This window comes from Mytilus trossulus, chromosome 2, assembly GCF_036588685.1.
Source record: "Mytilus trossulus isolate FHL-02 chromosome 2, PNRI_Mtr1.1.1.hap1, whole genome shotgun sequence".
NCBI lineage: Eukaryota > Metazoa > Mollusca > Bivalvia > Mytilida > Mytilidae > Mytilus > Mytilus trossulus.
The window spans coordinates 97,359,309-97,370,276 of record NC_086374.1 but is presented as its reverse complement, the minus strand read 5'-3'; positions in this window follow the sequence as shown (position 1 = coordinate 97,370,276).

The window sequence follows — 10,968 nt, the reverse complement described above, 5'->3', positions numbered from 1 at the left end:
AACAAACAAGAAACATAATTGAAGAAAGCAAACTGATGAGTTAAGCCTTTTTCAAGTGATTTGTATAGTTCGTTCTTATGTTGTACTGTTATACCACTGTCCCTGGTTAGGGGGAGGGTTGGGATCCTGCTAACATTTTTAACCCCGCCACATTATTTATGTATGTGCCTGTCCCTAGTCAGGAGCCTGTAAATTCAGTGATTGTCGTTTGTTTATGTGTTACATATTTGTTTTTCGTTCATTTTTTTTACGTAAATAAGGCCATTAGTTTTCTCGTTTGAATTGTTTTAGATTGTCTTATCGGGGCCTTTTATAGCTGACTATGCAGTATAGGTTTTGCTCATTGTTGAAGGTTGTACGGTGACCTATAGTTGTTAATGTCTGTATCATATTGGTCGTTTGTTGATAGTTGTCTCATTGGCAATCATACCAAATCTTCTTTTTTATAGTTTAATATTAAAAATTATCTCTTAATCTTTATATCTTCACATAAAAGAAACTGTATTACTATTGATGGCTATAAGTTACATGGTCATTATATACACATATTCTGTAGCATTTATACAACTCTATTGTAATCTATGGCCCCCTAGGACTCGCCTGTGAGATTCAGACCAAAAGCCTATAATCCATTGATTGTTTTTGATTGCTGAATATATCAAAAGAAGAATTGGTATTGAAACAACACTTCGCAAAATATCAAACGACACAAAATGAACTACTATAGGTCAGCGTACGACCGTTAACAATGAACAAAACCCATACCGCATACTCAGCTATGAAACACACCGAAATGGCAATGTAAAACAATTCATACCAGAAAACTAACGGCCTAATTTATGCACAAAATAGTTAATACAAAATATATATGACTACTGAATTACACACTCCTGGTTTTAGACAGGCACATGCAGAATATGGCGGTATTAAACATGTTATCCGGCACCCAACCCAATCTGTGTGCGGTTTTCTTGCTTTGTTAATTGTTTGCAATTGACTGCTGTCTGTACTTTTGTCTGGTTGGTGTCTATTTTATGCACAGTTTCCCTTTTCTATTCTTCTCACCATATTTGTAGATTAGTTATCGTCACAACCATAAATCACCACGTGTTCGTATGGGATCGAATGATTTATATATATAAAGTTACTATTGACTTTGAACTAGCTTTCAGTAACTGCTAGTACTCTTACATTGGTACTGTGTGTTTTTATCTCTTTTTATGAATCGTGCTGATATGGGTAATTAAGTCCTTTCAACTAATTTTTTCCAGGTTTTTTATCTTATCTTCCGCTGTGACACCATCGTCCCATGTTAACTTTCCTAAGTCAGGGCTTCATAACCATCATTACTTGCTATATGTCGTATATATTTATTTATTTTTATTATTATTTTCTTTGCTGATTGTTTTAGCATGAATCAGGCAGCTGGTTTTCTCGTTTGAAGTGTTATGCAAGGGTCAAATATCATAAAAACTTACCAGATCTCAAACCCTAAACCTTACACATTATTTTTTTTTTATCGGAATAACCTTTTATGACTACTATATATTTGTTCATGATCGTCACCTGTCTATTTGGAAACAGTTAAATATAAAAACAACTTTCCACAATTGTCAAAATTAAGGTTTTGAGCAAAACATATGTTTCAAGCATGGATATCACACCCTTCCCTACCTATCATATATTGTTGAATGCCTTGCATAAAGTTAACATTCGCAACTCAAGACCATAGACATAACAGATTGCAAATGAGGCAACTAGCCAAAAAAGTTTAAAGTTGGTGTAAGCAATTATAGGCAGCCTTCGACAATGAAAAAACCCATACAATAAAGTCGGATATAAAAACTTACGACATGAAAAATATAAAGCAATTTAATTGAGAAAACTAACGGTATAATATGTAACGAAAATTAAATAGTTGCTGCCTAATTCATTTGAAAAGGTCTTCCCGAATCGACTTGACGTACATAGAAATAATCGCCACTAGAGGGGGCGATATCTGAATCAGATTTTTTTTTCGCGCGAACGCTTAAAACAAATGTCAATATTTAACACTATAATGTATGGGAAACTCTTAATTCAGAATATTTATTTTTATCATCTGTATGATCAGATTATCCAATTGGGGGTCGGAATATTTCCATCCCCCTTTTTGAAGTCAAATGGTCGTTCCCTTAAAGCTAGAAAAGTTGTCAGAAAGTTTGCATTCGGTTCTACGTAATGAACATTTAAATGACATATATACTGAGTGCCAATGAAAACGCAACACTTGGTTTTTCAAATATAAAATTTATACTAGAAATGATAATCTTTCAAAATAAATTGTTCTTGAAAGTTAACAATTCTAAAAATAGATCGATATCAAACAAAAATGTTTCATTGTCATCTTTCAGACGCTATAGGTAAACGAAACATCCAATGTCGAATCATTAACTCACAGTCCTAACAAAACATGTTACAACCCAGTTGTGCAGCGCAATCTCGACAGCGCCGTGGAATTAATCATCCCGGACGTTCAACGTGATCTCGAGGAATGTTGTCCCACTTGTCCCGCATATCAAACTCAAGCTAACTTTATGATATTGGTGGTGGTTTTCATCGTCTAAACCATGTCAAATCGGATGCAAAATTTGCACGATCGGACCAAAATCGGGAGAAACACATGACGTTTGGCCAAGATGGGTGCCAAATGTCTATGTAATCACCACTGCCGGTTTTTGGTACACAATGAATGATTTTTGGTCTACATAATTCGATATTTACGCCTAACGGCCGTTTAGATGTCACTAAGGAAAGACTTTGGTGCTCTTTAACAATTTCTGCGCAAATGGTGCTTTACTGAAATTACTCCAAAGAATCTACCGTTGCCACCATTGAACTCTCGTGACCTTTGTACACCCATCAGAGTCAATATCGAATATGTTTAAGAACAAATGTATCGGTCTGGCTGAGCGTTTCTTGCTTTTTGTGCCCTGGGATGTCGCTTATCATTAAATGATCCATTTTTGGTTTAATTTGTGGATGATTTGGGTTATTATAGAGGCTACAACTTCAGTGTTCTCGTAATTGTATGCAGTGAAAGGCTTTATTGTATCATACCCCAAACTGCATGTCGCTGGTTGTCAGAAAGTCCTGGCATTTACTCAGATGTTTATTACAGTTTCCTTACAATAAGGGCGGGAAAATTCATGACATTTACCAAGCTTTAAATGACAAAATCGTGAAAATGGTGCTTATGTTGTAAAGCGGTGAACTCGGTTTATGTCCGTTCAAAATAACCATTACTTCGCATTTGTTCCAAAAATCAATCAACCGTAAAGTTGTCGTCAATTGTCTTAAAAGTCATTTTAAACTAACTATACACAGTTATGATATAAATAAAATTAAAATAATAAGATTTTTGTGAAAAACAAAAGTGTTGCGTTTTCATTGACACTCAATATAGTTTACAAGTGTGAACAAATCTTATGTACAGGTAATTAAACAAACTAGGTGACTGTATAGATGTGAACAAATTTAATGTGAAACCAGTGTCCATTACTTTCAACTAATTGTTAACATGTTTACTGTACACGGCGTTTGGTGTTAACACGGACTATGTTTTGAAGTTGTAATATGAGAAATTGAGAGGAAGGATAATATGAATATAGGATTTAGCACACAATACGGGGCTAAAACAAGGCTGAAAATCAACGCAAATAATATTCAATACTTTTATATATAGGTAAAATTGAGAATGGAAATGGGGAATGTGTCAAAGAGACAACAACCCGACCAAATAAAAAACAACAGCAGAAGGTCACCAACAGGTCTCAATGTAGCGAGAAATTCCCGCACCGGAGGCGTCCTTCGGCTGGCCTTGTAGCTTGTAGCTTGGTTGCAAATATCAAAGCATTAAATAATGGTATTAATATTGACAAACGAAAATTAAAATCTTTATCATATGCCTATGATGTTGTATTAGTTGCACAAAATGAAAACATTTGGAAATCCAATCACATGATATAAAAAAAAACTTTTAAAAAGTACATTAATACATTTTAGAAATCCATCTCTAAAACAAACAGCAAAAATATTTCACATCTGATGGTGAACCAATATGTATTTTATATTAGATTATCAATCATATCTAGGTTAATAACTGATCGAATTCCCTAATTGAGATGGTAAGTTTTAATTTTCTGTCAGTAGGCAGAGCATTGATTTAAGTTACTTCTGAAGAGAACGACACACACACTTGGCGTTACATAATCATGACAAAGTTCAAAGAGATTTTGTCGTATTAGAGGTTTAGAGCAAACTGTCAGGAATGAATGTTAAGATCAAATGTTGGTGAAAATTAAAAATAGTTTGAAGTTAGTTTTTGAAATGCATTATTGAAAGTGTGGCTGTACCTGATAGAACATCCCAATGTTTACGGTGATATTGTTTCCCAAGCCCGTAAATTGAGATACGATCTTTTATAAAACTAACTCTAAAAGGTAACAAATTTTACACTGTAGTTAGAATTTCGAATATGCTTTTATCGGAAGAAAAAAAAGGAACTAAAATAATATTGCTATACATGATACATGTTCAACAACTGTATATATAATCTGTCGGTACGGTTAATGAGGTTTATTCCCGATTGTCCCACTTTTCAAACTTATAGAGTTTTGATTGCCTCACATCAAATATTTTGATTATTCCACCTAGTTTTATACAGTACATGTTCTTAGATAAACAAAGTAACTATAACAGTTGTTTGTTTTGCTAAATAAACAAGAATTAATCATTGCATATTTGATATTAATTTTATAAAAGTATTGCACTTTTGATTTAAAAAAATATATTTCTGATTTACGAAATATATTTACAATGTTATGAGTTTTTTATTAAACAAATGCCATTATCTTAGATGCTCATAAAAAATAACAAGATTGGTATTGGCAGGAAATGGCCACAGCATTTATTAACAGATATGATATATGTACTGTTATATGAAATGCAATTTGTGATATGATATATGTACTATTTTATGAAATGCAATTTGTGATACATGTAGATATATGAACTAAAATTAACTGATAAAAATGCATATGTGTCTTTGAAAATGTTATATGATGATCGCCGAATATGTTTGAGGTGGCAGACCATATATGAAAAGGGGAAGTTCAAGATAAGCTATTAACCCTGGAAATCAGAGGATAATGCTATCATACGATTACAATAAGTCTGTAAACTGCAAATATGTTATCTAAGCGCAGCGAAATCTGCCAAATTGACGGTGCTGCGACAATTTTAGTCTATAGTTAAAATTTTCACAGAACCGTCAACCGCCAATAAAATTGGGGGGAGCTGCGCAAAGCTGTGCCATTTCAAGCAAAATTTTGATTAAAATAATTTTCTGATAAATGAATATGCCATTATATGATATAAATTGTAAATTAACAAGCAACTATTTGTATTATTTATAAAACAGCCCAATAATGTCGATATTTCGTTTAACTGTTCACTAAGAACATATATAGGCAACTAAAAACTGTCAAATAGATATAGGAAGATGTGGCGTGAGTGCCAATGTGACAACTATCCATCCTAACAACAATTTAAAAAAAAACGTAAAGCATATAGGAAAATGTAGGCCCCAACACGGAGCCCTGGCCCACACCGAACAACAAGCTATAAATTTTCCCAAAATTACTAGTGCAAAACCAACGGTCTAATCTATATATATATATATATATAATGTAATGTTTGAAGACCGTCATTGCAGTCTTGGCAATAAAACTCGAGACCAAATCAAGTTGTAACAGGCAATTCAATATATAACCTTGATATAAATTGAACTAGCTAATGATGAAAGTAACCTAGTTTGATATTTTAAATATATCATTTCCCAATGTGCACTGTACTATAGCTGTGAGGATCTTCCAAAGTTAGCCATCGGTAAAAACAAACCTACCATCAAATTTTCACTTCCGACCTTTCAAAGCCAAATTAAACCTCCTCCCGGTCGTTGTCTTGCTTCCAAAATCACATTCTTAATATTGACGGCCTAACAATCCAAACTCTTATAGGAGAATCGGCAACATACACACAATTAACTGGGAATTCGTATATGTAACGCAAATATGCACCCGCTTTCAAACGACCTAAAATATTTTATTGGATAATCCATCACAACACAAGTTTTCTCCATATATAGATATATGAAGAAGTGGTATGAGTGCCAATGAGACAAAAATCCATCCAAGTCACAATTTATAGAAGTAACCATTATAGGTCCATACCTATGTTGAATGAGTTCGACGAACAACGAGAATGTTTAATACCTAAAACATGTAGAGATCATATTTGAGTATTGTAGAAAATTGGTATTTAGTCAAACTAGCTAACCACCAAAAGACAAAATAGCGGTCCACCTACTACAAGTCTATCTGGCAAATAGCAAAGCAATAAAAGCCACTGGACAAACACATTTGTCTAATTGCTCAGGAAGAATGTGTATAGTTGTATATCATTTTGAACTGTTTTACCTTCAGACAATCTGTGATCAACTGATAACGTGCCTTGCTATAATTTGCGTGTAAATTTGAACTATATTTATTTATTCAACTTTCAATAATGATACACAATGTACAGTGCATCATAAGCTTATTTGGCTGGCTGTATTACTTGTATATATGAATGTAATTGTTTGTTATAATTCAGGTTGCGCTTTAATATTAAGATACTCTATTCTATAGTTAACCCTCTACCAAACTGATCGGTCTTAGATGAAACCAAATGAGTTTCTACATATTTCTTGTAAATTTTGACATCAGTCTTGTTTAAAGCATGATTTGTAGACCATGTATTGCTCATATTTTGAACTGTCAACTCCCCAACCATACATAAAAAGACCACGACAAGCCCAGGAAAAACAGCCTGGAATATCATAGCTTTCGTATGCAGAATTTCATATACCTGATAATATTGACAAATTACGATGCAATATCTCTCTTAAAAAGTCAACCTACTGTCCATCTGAAGCAACCCTGAACGCTCCAAACCAACGCTTACTGTAAATTTTTAGTAAAGTCTTCATAAACATTTAGCTTATTGTAAATGCTTAAGCCAGATCAAGCTGATCGATGTGTACGTATTGTTCAATTAGCAAATCCTAATTTAAAATATATGCAGTAAAAGCACAACGTCCTGCAAGGACATAAGTCATACATTGGCAAGACCAAAATCTTTCCCTAAACTGTTTAACAAATGTAAAGCCCTTGTAAACTTTTCGTACTATCTACTACCGAATTGTGTATTTGAAAGTCTATTCCAGTTTCGAAATGACCATATGAAAGTTATGTGTGGTATGATAAATGCTTCCGGTCCCAATGTACGGGATCGGATCACCCGAAAACGAGACAGACAATCTGCAGCTGCATTACTTGAGCCTGGAATATACAACGCTCAAATCTGAAATTAATTACCATTAATAACAATACTAGAGGACGAATCAACATCCTTACTAACTTTGATATTTGCTTGTTAATCATCAAATATAGTGCTTGGTTTTAATATAATCTTAATAAAATGATAAAAAAAAAAAAAAAAAAAAAATTTGCTAAATTGAGAGGTTAGAATTATCTTTTAACAAAAATTTTAATAAGATTAAAAGTATCTGATCCCAGTATAGCTCTTTTACATGCTAGTAATACGAATTTTCGTTAAATTCAGTTGTGTTTATTGGAGTCCACCCTTTATCCAATAGATGATACATCAGTTTGGATTCGAAATCAATGCAATCCAACTTCTATACAAAATTAAACATAAGATTAACATAACAAAAATTCTCAATTTGATATCTCTTTAAGATCAAATGTAATAGCATTTGCTAAAAATTCACTTCATATTTTGTCCAGTATACGAGTTCGTATTGACGAGATACTGCAACGAGTTGCTTACACGTGCCTTAAATCTCGGTCTAAACAGAGGCCTAGTTTGCTTAAATCTGACATTTTTGCCTGCCTTCAGGAAAACAGTCTTGTATGGGACACTGAAACATAAGTGGGTGTTCCTCAAAGCACTTTAAACAAGAATGAGTATAAGCACATGAATGAACCCCGCATAAACCTTGGTAATTGAATGCGAAACATTTTAAGGACCCCATTCTTATTGCCATTACCAATACTAGATGGAGAATACATATTAGTAGCCATAAGTCAGGGTCAACAACAGCCCAAGAACCAGCTGGATCCTGTGACATTCTGAGACGAAATTTTTCATCGTACGACTTCCATCCTAGTGCGCACCACTTAGCGCCTAGCCATATACTATGTATGTACTTGAGTAAATCTTGAAAAACAGTCGAGTGATCAGTAGTACAAAATATACTAATATAGACTAAAAAACGCATCTGTCCAGTTACCCAATGTACATATTGTGTAAATTTCTGTTTTGTTGCCGTCTTGGTGGTATTCCGGGGGAGGGGGTTACTGACTATCTTTTCAGGTATAACTGTGCCGACAGCACTTTCTAAATCATACCCGTTCTAACCAGAAAACGTTGCAAAACATACCCTGTTCTAAACAGAAATATTGTAGAAAAAAAAAATCACCTTCTAGACATGCTTAGAATGCGAAAATGTATACCCTGTTCTAGACACGCTTGTAAAATGTATACCTTAGTCTGGCCAGAGACCTTTATTTTCTAGACTAGTTCAGAAATATAAATCCTGTCACCAAACAGTTTATCAATGAAAGCAAAAAAACATACGTGTTTCAATATCCAGTATCCAATCTGTTCTTTTTAATTCAATTGTTTAAAAATTAAACCTGTTCCCGACAGCAGTGCAAGAAAAAGCAACCCTGTTCTAATCAGCAAGACATGAAAATAAGGGGCCTGTTTCTGTGTCACATTCTTACATATAAAAACAAAGGAAACCCCCCTTTTTTGGGGGGTATCACAAGTCCTGTGAAATAACGACTTTCTAATTATCCACAGAAGAGGCCTCTGAATAAGCTAATGGTAAGGCCAGATCAACATATTCGCCTGAAATGTTTTAACTTGTCGACATTTCTTGCAAGCTCATCATTGTCCTTAATACTACACGGAGATGAATTTTGAAAAACTGGAAAATTACCTGATTATCATCAGCAGAACTAGAAGTAGCGGTCGTGAATACCGGAGCCATAGTAAGTCATAGACATAACCTCTGAACTGTGTAAAGTTGTTGCTACTGGACCCTCTATATATATGTTAACACTCGAATCTCCATCAATGTTTGAACGCAAAAAGTTTTCTTAGCCTATGTAGAACACATTGTCGCCTCTTCCTACCAGATACCTTGAGCATTTTAAACTGAAAAAGACATGCTATGATAAATTATGTAAATATGTACATGAACATATAAGAATTAAAACAATGCAAAAAAAAAAAACAACAACAAAAAAACAACGCATTTGCTGATTCTGCTGTGGCCGATCGTGTCTCAAAGCACGAGAACAAAAAAATGAATATAAGATCTGCCAATGCCAATGGCCCATCCATCGTAAAGCAAACATATTTTATTTTGTATTCAATAATCCAGCCAGCCATCTCAACTTTTAACGTGCGTCACCAATCAACCAAAATAATGCTAAATTTAGATTTAGGAGTTTGCTCTAAATTTGAACTAAATTCAAATTGTCAAAATTGCATATCGGAAATAAAATTTAGAAATAATTCGATGTTGTAGTAATCTATTTTCTTCTCGGAATGACGACAAAACCTGACCATGCCGTCTTCTAAAAATCATAATTTGCCATGACCCTTCGACAATTGTATCCATCGAGTCAAAATAAACGACAATTAAATCCTTGATAAATATTATTTGAAACAGTTTTAAAACAAATAAGGTTTTTAACAACTTATGTGTCAGATTGGTTCCGATTTTTTAGAAGATAAATCTATGGCTAAAAAATGCGTCTGCTTTTCCTAAATGTCGACGTCAAAAAGGAGGATTATGGGTAAATCAATCACTTGCAAAGATCGATAATCCAACTAGAAACCAAATACTATTACTTGACGATGTAGTATAACAACGGACAGTGGTATGAGCACTACCGATAACTGATTTAAATTTTAGATTTTAAATCCTATTATCGTAATATAATTCCTTTTTTTCTGTGAAGATTTTAAATAGATATAGAAACAATGCTTGTAATTTAAAACAGAAAGGTACAACCTCATTTGAATTATTCACTCTACACAAAACTAATGGCATAATTTATGTACAAAATAATGAAAGAAAAACAAATATGCTACACAGCAACAAACAACAACAGCTGAATTACAGGATCCTGAGTTGGGACAGGCACATACAGAATGTAGCAGGGTTAAACTTATTTGAAATCGACAACCCTTCTTATATAATAAACCTTACTAGAACACACCCGCGAAATCGCGGGCATACAGAGCGTAGTTTAAAGTATGTAAAGTGTTGTTGGAAGAATTTTGTAAAATATTGAATGACTGGAGAATTTCAGCAAAAGTATCATAAGTCATAGGTTATTGGGGACAGGAAAATTCTTTTTTTTTATTCCTCCTCCTTTATTTCCAATATTCCCATTTTTTGATTTTCTATCAATTTCAATATGAACATACATTTAGTATTTTATGAACATTCAAGTAAGGAGCCTGTAATTCAGTGGTTGTTGTTTGTTTATGTGTTACATATTTGTTTTTTGTTCATGTTTTTGTATATAAATAAGGCCGCTAGTTTTCTGGTTTGAATTGTTTTACATTGTCAGTTTGGGACCTTTTAAAGCTGAGTATGCGGTATGGGCTTTGCTCGTTGTTGAAGGTCGAACGGTAACCTATAGTTGTTAATATCTGTGTCATATTGGTCTCTTGTGGAGAGTTGTCTCAACATGGTAATCAAACCACATCTTCTTTTTTTTTGTAATCAATGAATTTTGTAAAAGATTTAATGACTGGAGAATTTTAGAAAAGGTATCAAAA